The sequence below is a fragment of the Pseudophryne corroboree genome, chromosome 4, assembly GCF_028390025.1.
Source record: "Pseudophryne corroboree isolate aPseCor3 chromosome 4, aPseCor3.hap2, whole genome shotgun sequence".
In the NCBI taxonomy this organism is placed as follows: Eukaryota; Metazoa; Chordata; class Amphibia; order Anura; family Myobatrachidae; genus Pseudophryne; species Pseudophryne corroboree.
Genome location: NC_086447.1, coordinates 705,287,086 through 705,309,167, shown reverse-complemented (window position 1 = coordinate 705,309,167; position 22,082 = coordinate 705,287,086). Strand labels below are relative to the sequence as shown.

The window sequence follows — 22,082 nt, the reverse complement described above, 5'->3', positions numbered from 1 at the left end:
AAGGTCTGGGATCTATAGGGTTAAGCACTGAGGTGACTGATTTATAGAAACTATACCAACATATATCTGTTAACCATGTGTGTCATACACTGTTTGCCACGTAGTCCCGGATAGAATATGGGATGCTAATATATACTAATTATCTGCATGCATAAATTGCTATGAGGAGGCAATAATAAAAATGGATAAATACCAGCACTTAAATAAGTATAACAAATATAATGGTCAAAAATTAATAACACCTAAACTAGGCGTTAGTTTCCAATAGGTTCACTCAATGCTAGGTGAGTGCTAATGAATAAAGGTCTCTAGATAATCACCCCTATGATACGTACTAGGTACGAGATAATTCAAGCGGTACTGCTAGGTTTTGTAAGTAGGAGTTGCTATCCGTGTCAGAGAGCCACAGGATAGTAATGCTTACAGTTTCACCAGAGATCAGGGTAAGCCGAGAGAGCAAGGCAGATAAATGAAGCTAAATGCCAGGATACGGTAGTGTCGACGGGACCCCTGTTCCTAAATGCGGAAGACGCGTTTCGCCCTAGGGCTTGTTCACTTCCGGGTTCCGTGCTGTACGGTGTAGGGAGAGGGCTTTTATGTCCGCCCCGGTTAAGGCTTAGCCAATCATGTGGTGTGGTGTGGTGGGTGTGATCTCCCCATATGTGTAGTTGCTAGGAGACCGCATGCATAAGGACGTCAGATAGGGAGGCGGGAGATACATAACTTATCGCGAGATCGCGGGCGCCATCTTGGATGTGGGAAGAAAATCTTGAAGGTTTGTGTGGGCAGTTACTAAGAGACTGAGAATAGCGGAGCGAAAAACGTCATTGCCGGAGGCTAGAAACATTGGGTGATGGTAAATCACCAATTAAGATATGTCGTATGATGAATGTGATCTCCCCGTATGTGTAGTTGCTGGGAGACCATATTTACTGGTGACGTCAGATCGAGAGACAGCAGATGCACCTCATATCGCGAGAGCACGGGCGCCATCTTAAAGGTGGGAGAAATGCCATAGAGAATAGGGTTTGTATAAGCGGTTGCTAAGATACTGATAATACAGAGCTGAGAAGTCATAACCGGAGGGCTGTGAACATTAGGTGGTAGTAAATCACCATTGTTAGATATAAGAATACTAAATAGTGGATAGGTGGCAAAAGCCCTTATTGCATTGCTGCTAATGTTGCCATTTGATATTAGGTGATACAAATAGATTAAATATTTAGGAAGAACTATACATGGGGGATGAGGGAATGTGATGAGATGGGGATGTAATAATGAGAGAAAATAAAATATGATATGAAAAATCTATAAAATATATAAAGAAATAAATAACCTAAAATTATGACTGGAAGTGGATAACAGATAAAGATAATAATTTATTAGTACCATACTTGATTATAGGGAAATATTAAAATGAAATTAAATTAAAATGAGAATAAAATTAAAAAAAATTTTTGAAAAGTAAAATGATAAATAAATAAATGATAAATAATAAATGAATAAAAAATATATTGATAAATGAAAGGTGAAAAATGAAAAATGAAAAGCAAACAGGATAGGCCTGGGGGAAATTGTAATGGAGGGGCTGGACGTGCCTAAGGGGCCATGATAAAAGGGAGGTAAATGTAGGAGTGGAGGGGTCGGATTGTGACAGTGATAATACTGTATGTACATAGGAAAGCAGGTGTCGGGGTGCAGTAACAAGTCAACAAATGAAAGGGGTGAGTGGAAGCTGAGGATGGGATGTGAGTGCAAGGGGGTGCAATGACCATGGGAATAGATAAAATAATTAGTCTTGCATTTGTGAGGATAGAAAAGAAGATGAGGGGTGGGTGTGAGTGGTTATGATTGATGGGGGAAAATCAGGGATAAATGTCTGGTGGGTGTGGGCTATTGGTGAAGAATGGAAATGGGAACTAGTTGTAAAGAGGAATGTTGGATGGGAAAGGGGGATGATGAAGTCAGGTGTTAAAAAGTGATGTAAATATGGAAGATGAGAGGTGCATGGAAATTGTGTGCAGTGAAAGGTGTAGGTGTATCCATGACCTGTGGAAAAAATGATAAAAGGAGGAATATAAATTCAGAACATATAAATGGTAAGTGAAAAGCTAAATTACAAGAAAGCTCCATAATTAATGGTTTCATTCAAGCCAAAGGGTTTCAGGCTGTTCAGGCGGAAAATCCACTCACTCTCCTTTTTGTATAGTTCTTTTGTTATGTCTCCTCCTCGTATTCCGAGATGTACTCGATCCAAGCAGAAAGTCTTGAACCCTTTGATGGATCCTTTATGCACAGAGTTGAAATGTCTTGCTACTGAAGTGAGCTGTTTCATTCTGTTTAAATCTCTGGAGGCATTACGGATGTTCCCAAGGTGTTCCAAAATTCTTTCTTTCCATTTGCGAGTGGTCATGCCCACATACTTAAGATTACACTCGCACGTTATGCAATATATCACCGCCTGCGTATTACAATTGAAGAAATATTGTAACTTAACAGGCTGGTCAAATTTATCGATGACCGTGTTGGTTTGCAAAATTTGGGGGCATGCTTTGCAGTGGCCGCAGGGGAAAGAGCCTGTGATGATAGGTTTTTTGATATTTGAAGAGATCAAATGGCTGTGCACTAGCTGGTCTCTCATATTTTTTGATCTGCGCCAGCTCATTTGCAATGGGGAGTCGAAGAGGGGTGCCAAATCTGGGTCCAATTGTAAGATTGGAAGATGTCTAGTTATTGCTCCCTTCAACTTCCTCCATTCAGGGCAGAAGGTCCCAATGAAGCGAACGGTGTCTTCCTGCTCCGTGCTCTTATTTTTCTTTCCAAAGATCAAACTCTCTCTTTTGGTTTTTGCTATGGCAGTGTATGCCCGCTTGAGTGAGCGTCTGCTGTAGCCTCTATCCAGTAGACGGTTGGTTAATTCCAAGCTTTTGGCCTTGAAAGTTGAATCTTCCGAGCAATTGCGTCTTAGGCGTAGATATTCCCCTTTAGGGATGTTCTCCACAGTGGGCGGAAAATGAGAGCTTGTTTGGTGTAGGAGGCTGTTAGTAGCCGTCTCCTTACGGAATAATTCCGTTTCCAAAAATCCTGCATTGGATTTATAAATACTAAGGTCTAAGAATGGTACTCTCGTTGGGCTGATAAAGTGTGTCAAGTTGATGTTGAGTTCATTGTGATTAAGAATCTGAATGAACTCCAGAAGTAAGTTCTTATCACCGTTCCAAATCACGAAGACATCGTCGATGTATCTTAGCCATAGTATTATATGTGTGGTGTATTTTTCATTGCAGATGTCAAACACGTGAAAGTGCTCCCACCACCCTAGGAAGAGATTCGCATATGTAGGTGCACATGCTGCCCCCATAGCGGTTCCCCTGATTTGTAAGAAAAACTGGTCTTGAAAAACAAAATAATTTTTTGAGAGGACAAAAGTAAGTAGCTGTAACAAAAAATCCGAGAAATCATTGGAACCAATTTGATCCAAAAAGAATTTGGTTGCAGCCAAACCTTGTTGGTGATTGATGCTCGAGTAGAGTGCCTCAACATCTAAGGTTGCTAGGAGGAAGTCATCCTCAAAATGAATATTGTGAATTTTTCGTAGTAAGTCAGCAGTGTCTTGCAGATAAGATGGTAAGTCAAGGACGAAATCGCGTAGGTGTAAATCTAAGAATCGACTCGGCTGCTCCAACAATCCTCCATTACCCGACATTATCGGTCTGCCTGGTGGCACTTGGATGTCTTTATGAATCTTCGGCAGAAGATAAAAAGTTGGAGTTCTCGGGTTTTGTACAGTCAAATATGCTACTTCTTGTTTAGTGATGGTTCCCTGAGTAGCAGCCTCTTGTATTAAAGAGGTATAAGCTTTTTGGAACCTTTTAGTGGGATCGTTAAGAAGTTTTTGATAGCAGAGGGGGTTAAGCAATTGTTTATGTGCTTCCGTGATATACATTTCTAACGGCCATAGCACAATATTACCACCCTTGTCTGAAGGTTTGATAATTACGTCTCGCCAGGTTTCCATCTCACGTAATGCTTTCCTTTCTTGATAATTGAGATTTCTTGATGGATATTGATGGGAAGTTTTAATTTGGACGTAAATATCGTCGAATTCTTTCGACACCCTGTTAAGAAAGACCCTGATTTCAGGGCTGGTATTATCGGGTGGGAAAAATGAGGACTTTGGTTTACATTTGGCTCGGCAAGGAGTGCTGTCTTGTATGTTTGATTCCACTAGTAGGTCTTCGAGCGTTTGGACTGCTTGGAGCTCCTCAGGGGATAAATCTGTGATGTTATCGCTGTCTCGTCTTGCGTGGTGTTTTGTAAAGAACTTTTTGAGCAGGAGTTTTCTACCAAATAATCTAAGATCCTTCTCCCAACAAAATCTGTTGAATGATCTGGAGGGTGAGAAAGATAGGCCTTTGGCTAAAACAGCCATATGTGCAGGTGAAAGGGGTCTGCCCGATAGGTTGATAACCTGTAAGGAGGAAGAAGTCGGATGAATTAGCGTAGCGTCTTCCTCTGTCGGGCCGGATACCTGGCAGTCCTTGATAGGTCCCAATCGGGGTTGCGTCTGTCGCCTCTTCTTTCCCCCCCGCCGGGTTTTCCTTGGTTTTTGTCCCGGCCTCTTTGTTTCAAGCCCTGGCCTAAAAAACGTGGAGAGAATTCTCCTTCACCTTGATTGAATCTGGCGTTGTCTGAAGTCTCACTAGATGAATCTCCACTGTTTGAAGATTCAAATTCTGAGAAAGTCGAGTCGTCCCTCTGTCTTCGATTCCTGCTCTGGGGTATGGAGTTCCACCTGAAGATATCCCCACGCGAGAAGTCTCGTTTGTCCCTAATGAATTTGTTACGCTTCCGATCAGCTATTGTTTGTTCATATGACTTAAGTTCTTTTTGATGTTTCTCAAAAGCTGTCTGAAAAGACAGATCTTTTTCCCAAATTTCTAGGTTATGGCCCAGTTCCTCTATTTCTTTTTCCACTTGATCTATGAGTAAAGTGTCATGTTTGACCAAAAGATGTAATAGTTCTTGGGAACACTTCAGGAGTGCTGTCTCCCACTCTGTCTTCAAGTTCTCCGTGGCCAGTGGGAAAGAGGGGAATATTTTGGGTCTCAACCCCCGAGGCACAATCTTATGTTTAATATAATTCTGTAATGTGGTAATGTCCCACGAAAGGCGAGTCCTTTTCTGCAAGTTCTTTTGTAATCTAGCAAAAGAAGTTTTCCAGTCAGAATCAGTGGGGGATTCGTCAAAATTTTCTGTGAAGAAATCCCCAAAGGTCTCCGGGTTTTGTCGTTTTGTTAGCTCCGCTTTTAATGAGAAGGTGGTCATTATAGAAACTGCTTCCAAAAATTATTTAAGTGAAGGTGTTACTGCTAAAATGGACAGATCCGGTAAGGAAAACGTTGTCATAAAGTGCGATACGGAAAACCGTGCCAAGGATCAGAGACTGTTTGTGCAACAGTAGAAAAATACTATACAAAAACCTAGGGCGATCCGGCACCGGTAAAGCTAAATAGGAATAGATACTGAAAATTAAAGAAGAAAAACCAAAACAGGACAGTGAGTTACCCTAAACTGGTAGGGGAGAAAAAGGGCAAAAATTAGCCTTTTCCATATGGTATACTATATACGTATCGGTGTTATTATCGTCCTAGTTGGTGGTGCGCCCAGAGCCAGAAAGTATGCAAACTTTTATACAAAGGGGAGAGGACAGAAGGCTCTTGTGTGGGCGCACTCTTATAGAAAAGAAGTAAATTTGATAAGGTAATTGAGATAAATGGTTAAAACATAACTTTTATTGACTAATATTACAAACGAGGTTGTTACCGGAGATCTATCCTTTAGGAATGCAATATACCGAGCATCTTAGTGAGATAAAAAATGTTCTGGTCTCTTAATGATTAAAAGTGTGCGGAAGGGCGGTAGACATTAGTTGGTCATACCCCCATTCCCACTTGACCAGTACAGACTTGCTGTATTGATGGAACCACAGGGTAGTCAAGACACAAAAATAATGATAATAACTATGCTCTCTTGGCTTAAGTAGAATTAGAGAAATGATCAGAAGTCATTCCTCTGAGTATAATACAAGAAAAATGGACATGCTCCTATCTGGATTTGAGACAGTAATAACGGTAGAGGTAAATATGGCACCTCACGTAGATGGTGCCCGTGACCAAAGGTCTGGAGATTGCAGAGTAAAGAAAACAAGTGGTGATACTGCTGTTGGTGTTGCTACCACATAGGTGAGGAAAAGATCCCACTCTACAACACCAGGTATTCGCAGGTGGTCCCCCTTCCTGGTACTGACTTGGCCCAACGCTGTTTAGCTTCCAAGATCAGACGAGATCGGGCGTTGGCAGCGTGGTATGGTAGTAGAGAATTTTATGTGAACATCAATGAGAGTGCACCTATTTAAGAATATTGAAAATCAGAGCCGACAGGAAGAGGATTGAGGAAAGATGGAGTAAAAAGGTGGATCTGCTTTCCACGTTAGACCTGATCCAATATTCCCACTCATGTGGTGCAATGTACCAGGAATCGTAAATGAGAGTCCACGAAGGATAGTGATCTATAGACAGTTGAAGTTAATGAGAATCATGATCTATAGACAATTTGAAATTAATAAAAATACAGTCAGAAAAACACTATCACAGGTATATTACAGTATATCCCGACAGATAGTGCATGATAGGAGATGCTGATTGAAACAGATAAATGCGTAGTCACTCTGGTGATACGGTCTATTTCAAAACTGAGGGTAAGGTCTGGGATCTATAGGGTTAAGCACTGAGGTGACTGATTTATAGAAACTATACCAACATATATCTGTTAACCATGTGTGTCATACACTGTTTGCCACGTAGTCCCGGATAGAATATGGGATGCTAATATATACTAATTATCTGCATGCATAAATTGCTATGAGGAGGCAATAATAAAAATGGATAAATACCAGCACTTAAATAAGTATAACAAATATAATGGTCAAAAATTAATAACACCTAAACTAGGCGTTAGTTTCCAATAGGTTCACTCAATGCTAGGTGAGTGCTAATGAATAAAGGTCTCTAGATAATCACCCCTATGATACGTACTAGGTACGAGATAATTCAAGCGGTACTGCTAGGTTTTGTAAGTAGGAGTTGCTATCCGTGTCAGAGAGCCACAGGATAGTAATGCTTACAGTTTCACCAGAGATCAGGGTAAGCCGAGAGAGCAAGGCAGATAAATGAAGCTAAATGCCAGGATACGGTAGTGTCGACGGGACCCCTGTTCCTAAATGCGGAAGACGCGTTTCGCCCTAGGGCTTGTTCACTTCCGGGTTCCGTGCTGTACGGTGTAGGGAGAGGGCTTTTATGTCCGCCCCGGTTAAGGCTTAGCCAATCATGTGGTGTGGTGTGGTGGGTGTGATCTCCCCATATGTGTAGTTGCTAGGAGACCGCATGCATAAGGACGTCAGATAGGGAGGCGGGAGATACATAACTTATCGCGAGATCGCGGGCGCCATCTTGGATGTGGGAAGAAAATCTTGAAGGTTTGTGTGGGCAGTTACTAAGAGACTGAGAATAGCGGAGCGAAAAACGTCATTGCCGGAGGCTAGAAACATTGGGTGATGGTAAATCACCAATTAAGATATGTCGTATGATGAATGTGATCTCCCCGTATGTGTAGTTGCTGGGAGACCATATTTACTGGTGACGTCAGATCGAGAGACAGCAGATGCACCTCATATCGCGAGAGCACGGGCGCCATCTTAAAGGTGGGAGAAATGCCATAGAGAATAGGGTTTGTATAAGCGGTTGCTAAGATACTGATAATACAGAGCTGAGAAGTCATAACCGGAGGGCTGTGAACATTAGGTGGTAGTAAATCACCATTGTTAGATATAAGAATACTAAATAGTGGATAGGTGGCAAAAGCCCTTATTGCATTGCTGCTAATGTTGCCATTTGATATTAGGTGATACAAATAGATTAAATATTTAGGAAGAACTATACATGGGGGATGAGGGAATGTGATGAGATGGGGATGTAATAATGAGAGAAAATAAAATATGATATGAAAAATCTATAAGATATATAAAGAAATAAATAACCTAAAATTATGACTGGAAGTGGATAACAGATAAAGATAATAATTTATTAGTACCATACTTGATTATAGGGAAATATTAAAATGAAATTAAATTAAAATGAGAATAAAATTAAAAAATTTTTTTTGAAAAGTAAAATGATAAATAAATAAATGATAAATAATAAATGAATAAAAAATATATTGATAAATGAAAGGTGAAAAATGAAAAATGAAAAGCAAACAGGATAGGCCTGGGGGAAATTGTAATGGAGGGGCTGGACGTGCCTAAGGGGCCATGATAAAAGGGAGGTAAATGTAGGAGTGGAGGGGTCGGATTGTGACAGTGATAATACTGTATGTACATAGGAAAGCAGGTGTCGGGGTGCAGTAACAAGTCAACAAATGAAAGGGGTGAGTGGAAGCTGAGGATGGGATGTGAGTGCAAGGGGGTGCAATGACCATGGGAATAGATAAAATAATTAGTCTTGCATTTGTGAGGATAGAAAAGAAGATGAGGGGAATCAAACATACAAGACAGCACTCCTTGCCGAGCCAAATGTAAACCAAAGTCCTCATTTTTCCCACCCGATAATACCAGCCCTGAAATCAGGGTCTTTCTTAACAGGGTGTCGAAAGAATTCGACGATATTTACGTCCAAATTAAAACTTCCCATCAATATCCATCAAGAAATCTCAATTATCAAGAAAGGAAAGCATTACGTGAGATGGAAACCTGGCGAGACGTAATTATCAAACCTTCAGACAAGGGTGGTAATATTGTGCTATGGCCGTTAGAAATGTATATCACGGAAGCACATAAACAATTGCTTAACCCCCTCTGCTATCAAAAACTTCTTAACGATCCCACTAAAAGGTTCCAAAAAGCTTATACCTCTCTAATACAAGAGGCTGCTACTCAGGGAACCATCACTAAACAAGAAGTAGCATATTTGACTGTACAAAACCCGAGAACTCCAACTTTTTATCTTCTGCCGAAGATTCATAAAGACATCCAAGTGCCACCAGGCAGACCGATAATGTCGGGTAATGGAGGATTGTTGGAGCAGCCGAGTCGATTCTTAGATTTACACCTACGCGATTTCGTCCTTGACTTACCATCTTATCTGCAAGACACTGCTGACTTACTACGAAAAATTCACAATATTCATTTTGAGGATGACTTCCTCCTAGCAACCTTAGATGTTGAGGCACTCTACTCGAGCATCAATCACCAACAAGGTTTGGCTGCAACCAAATTCTTTTTGGATCAAATTGGTTCCAATGATTTCTCGGATTTTTTGTTACAGCTACTTACTTTTGTCCTCTCAAAAAATTATTTTGTTTTTCAAGACCAGTTTTTCTTACAAATCAGGGGAACCGCTATGGGGGCAGCATGTGCACCTACATATGCGAATCTCTTCCTAGGGTGGTGGGAGCACTTTCACGTGTTTGACATCTGCAATGAAAAATACACCACACATATAATACTATGGCTAAGATACATCGACGATGTCTTCGTGATTTGGAACGGTGATAAGAACTTACTTCTGGAGTTCATTCAGATTCTTAATCACAATGAACTCAACATCAACTTGACACACTTTATCAGCCCAACGAGAGTACCATTCTTAGACCTTAGTATTTATAAATCCAATGCAGGATTTTTGGAAACGGAATTATTCCGTAAGGAGACGGCTACTAACAGCCTCCTACACCAAACAAGCTCTCATTTTCCGCCCACTGTGGAGAACATCCCTAAAGGGGAATATCTACGCCTAAGACGCAATTGCTCGGAAGATTCAACTTTCAAGGCCAAAAGCTTGGAATTAACCAACCGTCTACTGGATAGAGGCTACAGCAGACGCTCACTCAAGCGGGCATACACTGCCATAGCAAAAACCAAAAGAGAGAGTTTGATCTTTGGAAAGAAAAATAAGAGCACGGAGCAGGAAGACACCGTTCGCTTCATTGGGACCTTCTGCCCTGAATGGAGGAAGTTGAAGGGAGCAATAACTAGACATCTTCCAATCTTACAATTGGACCCAGATTTGGCACCCCTCTTCGACTCCCCATTGCAAATGAGCTGGCGCAGATCAAAAAATATGAGAGACCAGCTAGTGCACAGCCATTTGATCTCTTCAAATATCAAAAAACCTATCATCACAGGCTCTTTCCCCTGCGGCCACTGCAAAGCATGCCCCCAAATTTTGCAAACCAACACGGTCATCGATAAATTTGACCAGCCTGTTAAGTTACAATATTTCTTCAATTGTAATACGCAGGCGGTGATATATTGCATAACGTGCGAGTGTAATCTTAAGTATGTGGGCATGACCACTCGCAAATGGAAAGAAAGAATTTTGGAACACCTTGGGAACATCCGTAATGCCTCCAGAGATTTAAACAGAATGAAACAGCTCACTTCAGTAGCAAGACATTTCAACTCTGTGCATAAAGGATCCATCAAAGGGTTCAAGACTTTCTGCTTGGATCGAGTACATCTCGGAATACGAGGAGGAGACATAACAAAAGAACTATACAAAAAGGAGAGTGAGTGGATTTTCCGCCTGAACAGCCTGAAACCCTTTGGCTTGAATGAAACCATTAATTATGGAGCTTTCTTGTAATTTAGCTTTTCACTTACCATTTATATGTTCTGAATTTATATTCCTCCTTTTATCATTTTTTCCACAGGTCATGGATACACCTACACCTTTCACTGCACACAATTTCCATGCACCTCTCATCTTCCATATTTACATCACTTTTTAACACCTGACTTCATCATCCCCCTTTCCCATCCAACATTCCTCTTTACAACTAGTTCCCATTTCCATTCTTCACCAATAGCCCACACCCACCAGACATTTATCCCTGATTTTCCCCCATCAATCATAACCACTCACACCCACCCCTCATCTTCTTTTCTATCCTCACAAATGCAAGACTAATTATTTTATCTATTCCCATGGTCATTGCACCCCCTTGCACTCACATCCCATCCTCAGCTTCCACTCACCCCTTTCATTTGTTGACTTGTTACTGCACCCCGACACCTGCTTTCCTATGTACATACAGTATTATCACTGTCACAATCCGACCCCTCCACTCCTACATTTACCTCCCTTTTATCATGGCCCCTTAGGCACGTCCAGCCCCTCCATTACAATTTCCCCCAGGCCTATCCTGTTTGCTTTTCACTTTTCATTTTTCACCTTTCATTTATCAATATATTTTTTATTCATTTATTATTTATCATTTATTTATTTATCATTTTACTTTTCAAAAAAAATTTTTTAATTTTATTCTCATTTTAATTTAATTTCATTTTAATATTTCCCTATAATCAAGTATGGTACTAATAAATTATTATCTTTATCTGTTATCCACTTCCAGTCATAATTTTAGGTTATTTATTTCTTTATATATCTTATAGATTTTTCATATCATATTTTATTTTCTCTCATTATTACATCCCCATCTCATCACATTCCCTCATCCCCCATGTATAGTTCTTCCTAAATATTTAATCTATTTGTATCACCTAATATCAAATGGCAACATTAGCAGCAATGCAATAAGGGCTTTTGCCACCTATCCACTATTTAGTATTCTTATATCTAACAATGGTGATTTACTACCACCTAATGTTCACAGCCCTCCGGTTATGACTTCTCAGCTCTGTATTATCAGTATCTTAGCAACCGCTTATACAAACCCTATTCTCTATGGCATTTCTCCCACCTTTAAGATGGCGCCCGTGCTCTCGCGATATGAGGTGCATCTGCTGTCTCTCGATCTGACGTCACCAGTAAATATGGTCTCCCAGCAACTACACATACGGGGAGATCACATTCATCATACGACATATCTTAATTGGTGATTTACCATCACCCAATGTTTCTAGCCTCCGGCAATGACGTTTTTCGCTCCGCTATTCTCAGTCTCTTAGTAACTGCCCACACAAACCTTCAAGATTTTCTTCCCACATCCAAGATGGCGCCCGCGATCTCGCGATAAGTTATGTATCTCCCGCCTCCCTATCTGACGTCCTTATGCATGCGGTCTCCTAGCAACTACACATATGGGGAAATCACACCCACCACACCACACCACATGATTGGCTAAGCCTTAACCGGGGCGGACATAAAAGCCCTCTCTCTACACCGTACAGCACGGAACCCGGAAGTGAACAAGCCCTAGGGCGAAACGCGTCTTCCGCATTTAGGAACAGGGGTCCCGTCGACACTACCGTATCCTGGCATTTAGCTTCATTTATCTGCCTTGCTCTCTCGGCTTACCCTGATCTCTGGTGAAACTGTAAGCATTACTATCCTGTGGCTCTCTGACACGGATAGCAACTCCTACTTACAAAACCTAGCAGTACCGCTTGAATTATCTCGTACCTAGTACGTATCATAGGGGTGATTATCTAGAGACCTTTATTCATTAGCACTCACCTAGCATTGAGTGAACCTATTGGAAACTAACGCCTAGTTTAGGTGTTATTAATTTTTGACCATTATATTTGTTATACTTATTTAAGTGCTGGTATTTATCCATTTTTATTATTGCCTCCTCATAGCAATTTATGCATGCAGATAATTAGTATATATTAGCATCCCATATTCTATCCGGGACTACGTGGCAAACAGTGTATGACACACATGGTTAACAGATATATGTTGGTATAGTTTCTATAAATCAGTCACCTCAGTGCTTAACCCTATAGATCCCAGACCTTACCCTCAGTTTTGAAATAGACCGTATCACCAGAGTGACTACGCATTTATCTGTTTCAATCAGCATCTCCTATCATGCACTATCTGTCGGGATATACTGTAATATACCTGTGATAGTGTTTTTCTGACTGTATTTTTATTAATTTCAAATTGTCTATAGATCATGATTCTCATTAACTTCAACTGTCTATAGATCACTATCCTTCGTGGACTCTCATTTACGATTCCTGGTACATTGCACCACATGAGTGGGAATATTGGATCAGGTCTAACGTGGAAAGCAGATCCACCTTTTTACTCCATCTTTCCTCAATCCTCTTCCTGTCGGCTCTGATTTTCAATATTCTTAAATAGGTGCACTCTCATTGATGTTCACATAAAATTCTCTACTACCATACCACGCTGCCAACGCCCGATCTCGTCTGATCTTGGAAGCTAAACAGCGTTGGGCCAAGTCAGTACCAGGAAGGGGGACCACCTGCGAATACCTGGTGTTGTAGAGTGGGATCTTTTCCTCACCTATGTGGTAGCAACACCAACAGCAGTATCACCACTTGTTTTCTTTACTCTGCAATCTCCAGACCTTTGGTCACGGGCACCATCTACGTGAGGTGCCATATTTACCTCTACCGTTATTACTGTCTCAAATCCAGATAGGAGCATGTCCATTTTTCTTGTATTATACTCAGAGGAATGACTTCTGATCATTTCTCTAATTCTACTTAAGCCAAGAGAGCATAGTTATTATCATTATTTTTGTGTCTTGACTACCCTGTGGTTCCATCAATACAGCAAGTCTGTACTGGTCAAGTGGGAATGGGGGTATGACCAACTAATGTCTACCGCCCTTCCACACACTTTTAATCATTAAGAGACCAGAACATTTTTTATCTCACTAAGATGCTCGGTATATTGCATTCCTAAAGGATAGATCTCCGGTAACAACCTCGTTTGTAATATTAGTCAATAAAAGTTATGTTTTAACCATTTATCTCAATTACCTTATCAAATTTACTTCTTTTCTATAAGAGTGCGCCCACACAAGAGCCTTCTGTCCTCTCCCCTTTGTATAAAGGTAACGGTTCTGGGGCGGAACACACTGCTGGTGTTGCTGAAGCCACAGGCACATATGGGGAGAATATAGCAACTGTGGGCTCTGATTCTGGGGGCTCCTTGTTCCCCAGTGGGACTGTGGCAACGGAGGCACATACTGACCCTCCGTGGGCCGCTTTTTACATGCTTCTGCATACGCTAGTTCATAAACTAACACCCCCTATGGGACCCCCAATGCCGGTACAACTGTATGTGGTCCCTGCAGCTAACCCGCCGTGGGCGGACGATTTATCTGCTCAATTAAAGAAGTTGAACCAGTCCCTAACTACTAAAAAGTCTGACCAACGCTCGCCTAAGTCCAAGAGGTTCTCTAAGCGAGCGCTCGTCTTCTCACAATCCACTGCTGTCACTGACACCTCGTCTGATGAAGACAGCACATACACTGACGGTGGTACTCCGCCGTCAAGGGGTCAGGATACTGCCGTATCTGGACGACTTGTTAATCCTGGCAAATTCCCCAGATCTTCTCCTGCGTCATCTGGATATGACGGTCCGGTTTCTACAAGCCCACGGGTGGCTCATCAACTGGAAGAAATCCTCCCTGTCCCTGCTCAGAGGATGGTGCATCTGGGAGCGCTGTTGGACACTCACAACCAGAGGTTGTTCTTGTCTCAGGAGAAAGTCCTGAAGATTCAGGACAGGATTTGTTGCTTCCTTTCTCGTCCGCAAGTGTCGATACATTCGGCAATGAAGGTGCTGGGCCTCATGGTGTCAGCATTCGACATGGTGGAGTTTGCTCAATTCCATTCTCGCCCCTTCCAGAAGCTGATTCTAGCCAAGTGGGACGGCCTGACTCACCGGATCAGGTCTCACATGATCTCTTTAACTCCGGAGGTCCGTCTGTCACTGCTCTGATGGCTCCTGGACCGACAATTGTGCAGAGGCCATCCCTTCTGGATATCCAACTGGGTCCTGTTGATGACAGATGCCAGTCTAAGAGGTTGGGGCGCTGTGCTGGAGCCGCACTCCTTGCAGGGTCGGTGGACCAAGGAGGAATCTCTCCTCTCGAACAACATTCTGGAATTGCGGGCGGTCTTCAATGCGTTGAACCTAGCCCAGCATTTGATTCAGAACCGTCCTGTTCAAGTACAGTCGTACAACGCCACCACAGTGGCTTACATAAATCATCAAGGCGGCACTCAAAGCCGTTTGGCAATGAAGGAAGCCTCACGGATTCTACGTTGGGCAGAACGCCATCTACCGGCAATATCGGCAATATTCATTCCGGGAGTCCTGAATTGGGAAGCAGACTTTCTCAGTCGTCAGGACGTGCATGCCGGTGAGTGGGGCCTCCATCCAGAAGTGTTTTAACTCCTCGTGGAAAGGTGGGGTCTTCCAGATGTGGATTTGATGGCGTCTCGACACAATCACAAGGTTCCGGTCTTCGGAGCAAGGACAAGGGATCCTCAAGCAGCATTCGTGGATGCGCTGGCAGTGCCGTGGAGGTTTCGGCTGCCGTACGTGTTCCCTTCGGTGTCACTCCTGCCCAGGGTAATTCGAAAGTTCAAGCAAGAAAAAGGAAATCTGCTTCTCATAGCTCCGGCGTGGCCCAGACGGCACTGGTTCTCAGACCTGCAAGGCCTATCGTCAGAGCGTCCACTTCTACTTCCACAACGCCCAGACCTCCTCGTTCAGGGCCCCTGTGTCTACTAGGACCTAGCCCGGCTGTCTTTGACGGCATGGCTCTTGAAGCTTCCCTCTTAAGAGCTAAGGGTTTTTCTGAAGAGGTCATTAAAACTATGTTGCGGGCCCGGAAACCGGCCTCTGCTCGGATTTACCATCGGGTCTGGCATTCCTACTTTGTTTGGTGCGCATCTAACCATTATGACGCTTCCAAATTTAGTACAGCCAAACTTTTGGCTTTTCTACAGCAGGGCCTAGATTTAGGCCTGCGTCTGGCCTCCCTCAAGGTTCATATTTCTGCCTTGTCGGTGTGGTTTCAGAGAAAAATTGCGACTTTACCTGATATTCATACTTTCACTCAGGGTGTGTGGCGTATTCAACCTCCCTATGTCCCGCCTGTGGCTCCTTGGGACTTGTCGGTGGTTTTGGAGGCGTTGCAGGAGCCTCCATTTGAACCTCTTGGTTCAAGCTGACCTTAAGTGGCTTTCCCTTAAGGTGGTGTTCTTGCTGGCTATTGCCTCTGCTAGAAGAGTGTCGGATTTCGGTGCCTTGTCTTGTAGTTCCCCATATCTGATTATTCACCGTGACCGGGCGGTTCTTAGGACTCGTCCCGGATATTTACCTAAGGTGGTTTCTTCGTTCCACCTTAATCAGGAGATTGTGGTTCCAGCTTTTGTCTCTCCTGATTTGTCTCCCAGAGAGCGGTCTTTGGATGTGGTACGGGCTCTCCGTATCTATGTGAAGAGAACTGCTTCTATTAGAAAGTCTCATTCTCTCTTTGTTTTGTTTGGATTTCACAAACGTGGCTGGCCTGCTCACAAGCAGACCCTGGCCAGGTGGATTAGAATGGTGATTGCGCATGCTTATGTGAAGGCTGGTCTGTCAGCTCCTGTTCACATTACGGCCCATTCTACTCAGTCTGTTGGACCTTCTTGGGCGGCCCAACGTGGTGCGACCCTTGACCAATTGTGCAAGGCGGCTACGTGGTCCTCCGGGAACATGTTCATAAGGTTCTATGCCTTCGATACTGCCGCTTCCCAGGATGCTTCCTTTGGACACTGGGTTCTTGTGCCCGCTACAGTGCATCCCCTCCCATAAGGAACTGCTTTAGGACATCCCCATTGTCCAGACTTGTGGAGCCCAGTGTACCCCACAGCAGAAAACGAGTTTTATGGTAAGAACTTACCCTTGTTAAAACTCTTTCTGCGAGGTACACTGGGCTCCACAAGGCGCCCACCCTGACGCACTTAGCTTCTTTGGGTTGATATGGCATTAGCCGCTGACACTTCTCTTGTCATGAGAGTGTGGTGTATGTGGCTACTAACCGTTGTCGTCTCTTTTCCTGCTACTGCATTGGGCTGGTTAACTAAACTGAGCTCCTGTGCTGGGAGGCGGGGTTATAGAGGAGGTGGCGCTGTGCATTCTGGGAACAGTCAAAGCTTTGAGCCTGTTGGTGCCTCGATCAGGATATTACTCTACACCCCATTGTCCAGACTTGTGGAGCCCAGTGTACCTCGCAGAAAGAGTTTTAACAAGGGTAAGTTCTTACCATAAAACTCATTTTTTTGAGAGTCTGGATACAGACGCATCCACTATGGGTGGGTTTTACATCTTTTCCTATCCTCCTCAGGGAAGGGAAAAGCAACCAGAACCCTTCTAGGGATATGGAATTTTTTTTTCTGGGTCTTCCCATGCTTTCTCAAATACAGCATTTAATTCTTTGGATGCAGGGAAGGTTAATGAGGCTTTCTTATTGTCAGTGAAGTAAGCCTCCTCAACCTGCTCCGGTGTTGAATCTGCAATATTCAACACATCCCTTATAGCCTCTATAATCAACTGCACCCCTTTAGCCAGGGATGCGCACCCCCCCCCCCCCCCCCCGCACAGAATGTCCCTATCACCATCTGCCGTGTCAGAGTCAGTATCCGTGTCATCCTGCATAATCTGTGCAAGAGCACATTTATGGAAAACTGCTGAGGGGGGCCTAGAGGTAACAGAACCAGACCAAACTGCTATAGAGTTCTGTAAAACCTGAGTTCCAGATTCATTCTGTGCAAACCTAGTAGAAATCTGAGAAATCATGGATTTGATAGAGGATAATCATTCAGGCTCCCTTGCTGGTCTCTGTGCAATCCTGATTACATGGAATGGGATCATCCTGATATAGGACATATCCTCTGCAGCATATGACACAGAGTCCCTGGACATAGCTAATGGAGACCACAGATACACACACACACACACACACACACACACACACACACACGGGAGTATAGACAGAGTTTCACCCCCAAGAATGGCAAGAGAGACACAGAGATTGGAGCCAACCCACACACAGCACTTTCCAGGTATAGGGAGACCCTAAACCAGCGCTGACTGTGTACCTTAATAGGTTACACAGTCTTTACACAGCCTCCCCCCCCCCCCTTCTACAACCCCCTGGTACCGTGAGAGATAGCTGGAGTTGCTCTGGAGGGACTGCACATCACTGACAGCATTTCTGCAGGCAGGAATATGGCGCTGAACGCTGCTGGGTCCGCTCTGAGGAGAAGCTCCGCCCCCATTTATGGCGCTGTCTTCCCGCCCTTCATAGGATTATACTGGCCTGAGGATTTATGCTGGCAGAGATCCCGGGACCCTGACAGGCTGTGTGACCAGTGTAGGGTGTAGGCGCTGGCTCAGGGCGCCCCTCACAGCGCCGCACTATGTACCGCTGAGCCCCGGAGCGCAGTTAGTACTGCGCTCCATACCCTGTTGCCACCATCTTCACATCAGCTCCCCACTTGCTAGGGGGGCTGATGACTAACTCACCACCGATCTTCTGGCTCTGTAAGGGAGTGGCGGCATGCTGCCGGGGTGAGCAATCCCCTGTGGCGGGGAACATTCAATCCCCTCAGGAGCTCAGTGTCCTGTCAGCGGAGATAGTGGCTCAGACCCCGCAGGGTGGACACTACTCCTCCCCTTAGTCCCACGAAGCAGGGAGGCTGTTGCCAGCAGCCTCCCTGTAAAATAAAAAACTCTAAAATAAACTTTTATCAAAGAAACTCTGTAGCGCTCCCCTAGCTGTGACCGGCTCCTCCAAGTACATTTTCTAAACTGAGTCTGGTAGGAGGGGCATAGAGGGAGGAGCCAGCCCACACTCTCAAACTCTTAAAGTGACTATGGCTCCTAGTGGACACGTCTATACCCCAAGGTACTAATGTGGACACCCGCATCCTATAGGACGTAAGAGAAATACACATTTTAGAAAATAAAAACGCAGCAACATTTGTTAAAGTGTATATTATGTGTCCAGGAGCCAAACCATAAAAAAAAAAAAAAAAAAACATAATTGGGCCATGTGCTTAGTTCACATTTCCAACCAGCCTAATGTTTAAGCACTAATAGTATCACACAAAAAATACATACATTAACACACAACACTACAAATGTCAATTATGTTTTAAAAGAATGTGGAGTGAAAAATAATTAATGTAGGCCGAAACAAAACAGTATGATGTGTTCAAGTCCACAAAAACTATTACACCATCCAAAAAAATAAAATAAAAATATGTTTTTAAAAAATTTAACACTAAATGCAGAACACATTGGGGGTCATTCCAAGTTGATCGCTCGCTGACGATTTTCACAGCGATCAGGTGAAAAAACGGCATTTCTGCGCATGCGTTTGCACCGCAATGCGCACGCTCGACGTACGGATACAAAGCCCTTTGTGGTTGTGCTCAGATTCTAGCGAAGTTTTCAGTCGCACTGATGGCCGCAAGAAGATTGACAGGAAGGGGGCGTTTCTGGGTGTCAACTGACCGTTTTCAGGGAGTGTTTGCAAAAACGCAGGCGTGTCTGAAAATATGCAGGCGTGGCTTGGCGTTCGCTGGGCGGGTGTATGATGTCAAATCCGGACACGAATAGGCTGAAGTGATCGCAAGCGCTGAGTAGGTTCAGAGCTACTCTGAAACTGCACAAACTGTTTTTGCAGAGCTCGGCTGCACATGCGTCCGCACTTCTGCTAAGCTAAAATACACTCCCCAGTGGGCGGCAGCATAGCGTTTGCACGCTTGCTAAAAACTGCTAGCGAGCGATCAACTCGGAATGACCCCCATTGTCCTCAAACAAAAAAAAAACAATAAGAGTACTTTTGTCACATGGCAAACAAAGTGAACATCACCACCAAATAATGAAACAACAGAAAAACACCAAAAACACACTCAATCCACACAAAAAAAAACACTGTACGCTCATTTTTAATGCAAGATATACATTTTACATTTGCAGACAAATTTACAATGCAAAGAGTAAGTGGCTCTGCCTCATGAGCCACACAAAAAGTATACAGTATGAAAACATAGCCAATCAACACAAACAAGCAACTGCAGTAAGGTGATTATGATTTCCAACACATAAATGAAATATGCACACTCCAATCTGTTTGAAAAAAAAACAAAAAATACTAAACAGAAATGCATAAAGTAACTTAAACAAACAAATACAGTAAATAGAAGATGTTATGTTTTTAAAAGTTACAAACTCACTTAGAAATGCCAAAATAGAGTTAAAAAACAACAACTCACCATCCTGCCTAGACCGATCCGAATCCCTGACATAAGTAGCCCGAACAACTTCAGGAGGAATTAGGCTCCTCATGGACTCCTCGTACTCGAGATATTTGGTGATAAAGGGATGTGCCCCCACCTGTCTGTCGAGCAGACTTCGCCTCCTTGGCCATTTTCGCCTTCACACGCCGCTTTATATCATAAAAGCGTTTGCAGCACGTGTCCTCTGTTCGCTTGACCACACCCTCGCTGTTGACAGCCGCAACCACTTTGTCCCACAAGACACTCTTCTTGCGTGATGTGACGTTTGCTGACTCACGGCCAAACAGCTGACGATAATATTTCATCAACTCACACACCAAAGCCAAATTCTCTGCATAACTAAATTTCACATTGTGGCTTAGTAGTGGCGCGTGGCTGCGAAGCTACATCACTGTCACTAGAGGCTGCAGCAGCAACCTCACCCACTCTTCCACCTCACTAATGTCGAAGTCAAAAATATTACATACAGAAAACATACAAACTCCACACTGATGAGTCACTGTGCGTGCGAATACATGCAGCGTGCACAGCAATATATGGTAGCATAAGCATTCACACAGACAAGCCACAAAGATATATTCGACACATATTTCATATAACACATAAATTAAACATGTCAAGCACCAGATATTATAATGTATTAAATTATATAATAGAGTATAACATCATGTATATGTATTAATGGAATGGAACAAGATAAAGATGTCATGCTTGGTGTCAAAATAATAAGGGGAATTTGTGGATTAATTTGATAGCTGTGGTTAAGTTGTAGCTCATTGCAACAATTAGTTATGATTGAATGTATGAATAGGAAGCCACAATTCAAATGAGAACAAAGACAGCATGTGGGCAGGAAACCAGTGGCCAACCCCTATGATGTCATCTTCAAGGCTGGACGTTGCTTGCATATGAACTGACCAATAACACATCATGAATGAGAAAGTTCCCTCCCCTGGACCAATAACAGAAGACTCAGTCCCAGACATGTACTCCCCCAAAATACACAGGATATAGGCAGTTTATAGGACTTAGAGGGTTAGTTGCTGTTGTATGCTGTTATGGAACAGAGTGTGCATTGAGGGACAGGGTTACATATGCTGGCTGTAATGGATTCTTTTGTAACTATCTGTTTCTTGTGTAATTGTAACATTATAAGTGAATGATATATACTGTACATGTGATATATTGTATACATATCCTTTTAATATCAAATATATACATCACTGAGCATTGGAACTCAGGCAATGTGTGCGAGTGCTTGTTTTCTCTCAAGGGCTGTAGTGTTTGTGACGTACAGTGCACTTTTATCATATATGGTAATAAGATGTGCCTTTCGTCCGCAGCACATATATTAACGCTGGCATTATAAATAATTATTAGAAATAATCTCAACTTAACACTAACCTCCTCCACCTCACTCACCCCCTCCCTCTCACTCACCCCCTCCACCTCACTCACCTTCTCCCTCTCACCCCCTCCACCTCACTCACCTCCTCCACCTCACTCACATTCTCTACCTCATCCACCTCTGACATACTAAAGACAAACAACAATTAACACTCAGAAAACCCCCCACAAATAACACACTCCTCCACTACCACTACCACTACACACCACACACCAACCACACACACAAAAAAATACTGACAATAGACTAAGACAAGAATAAAAGACAAGGACAAAAAATAAGACAAACTCCAAACAATCTACACAACAAGAATGACAAGACTACTTTCAAACACAATACAGCACTCAGAACTCGTAAAAACCTCAATAAATCCACAAACCAACTCACGAACTCCACAAAACAACCTCTCCCCTCTCCACTAACTAAACCTACGAGGTTCGGATGGTTAGGGGCATATTTATACGGTGCCGCACAAACACTCCTACATCTGAAACACAACCAATCACGTACGAGTGACAAAAACAAAAG

The 22,082-nt window shown here is 43.1% G+C and overlaps 2 pseudogenes; one reads left to right on the top strand and one right to left on the bottom strand.

The window, feature by feature from the left end:
• Positions 1-6,261: 6,261 nt before the first annotated feature.
• Positions 6,262-6,380, bottom strand: LOC134912246 (5S ribosomal RNA; annotated as a pseudogene).
• Positions 6,381-13,202: 6,822 nt separating this feature from the next.
• Positions 13,203-13,321, top strand: LOC134912234 (5S ribosomal RNA; annotated as a pseudogene).
• The last annotated feature ends 8,761 nt before the right edge of the window (positions 13,322-22,082 follow it).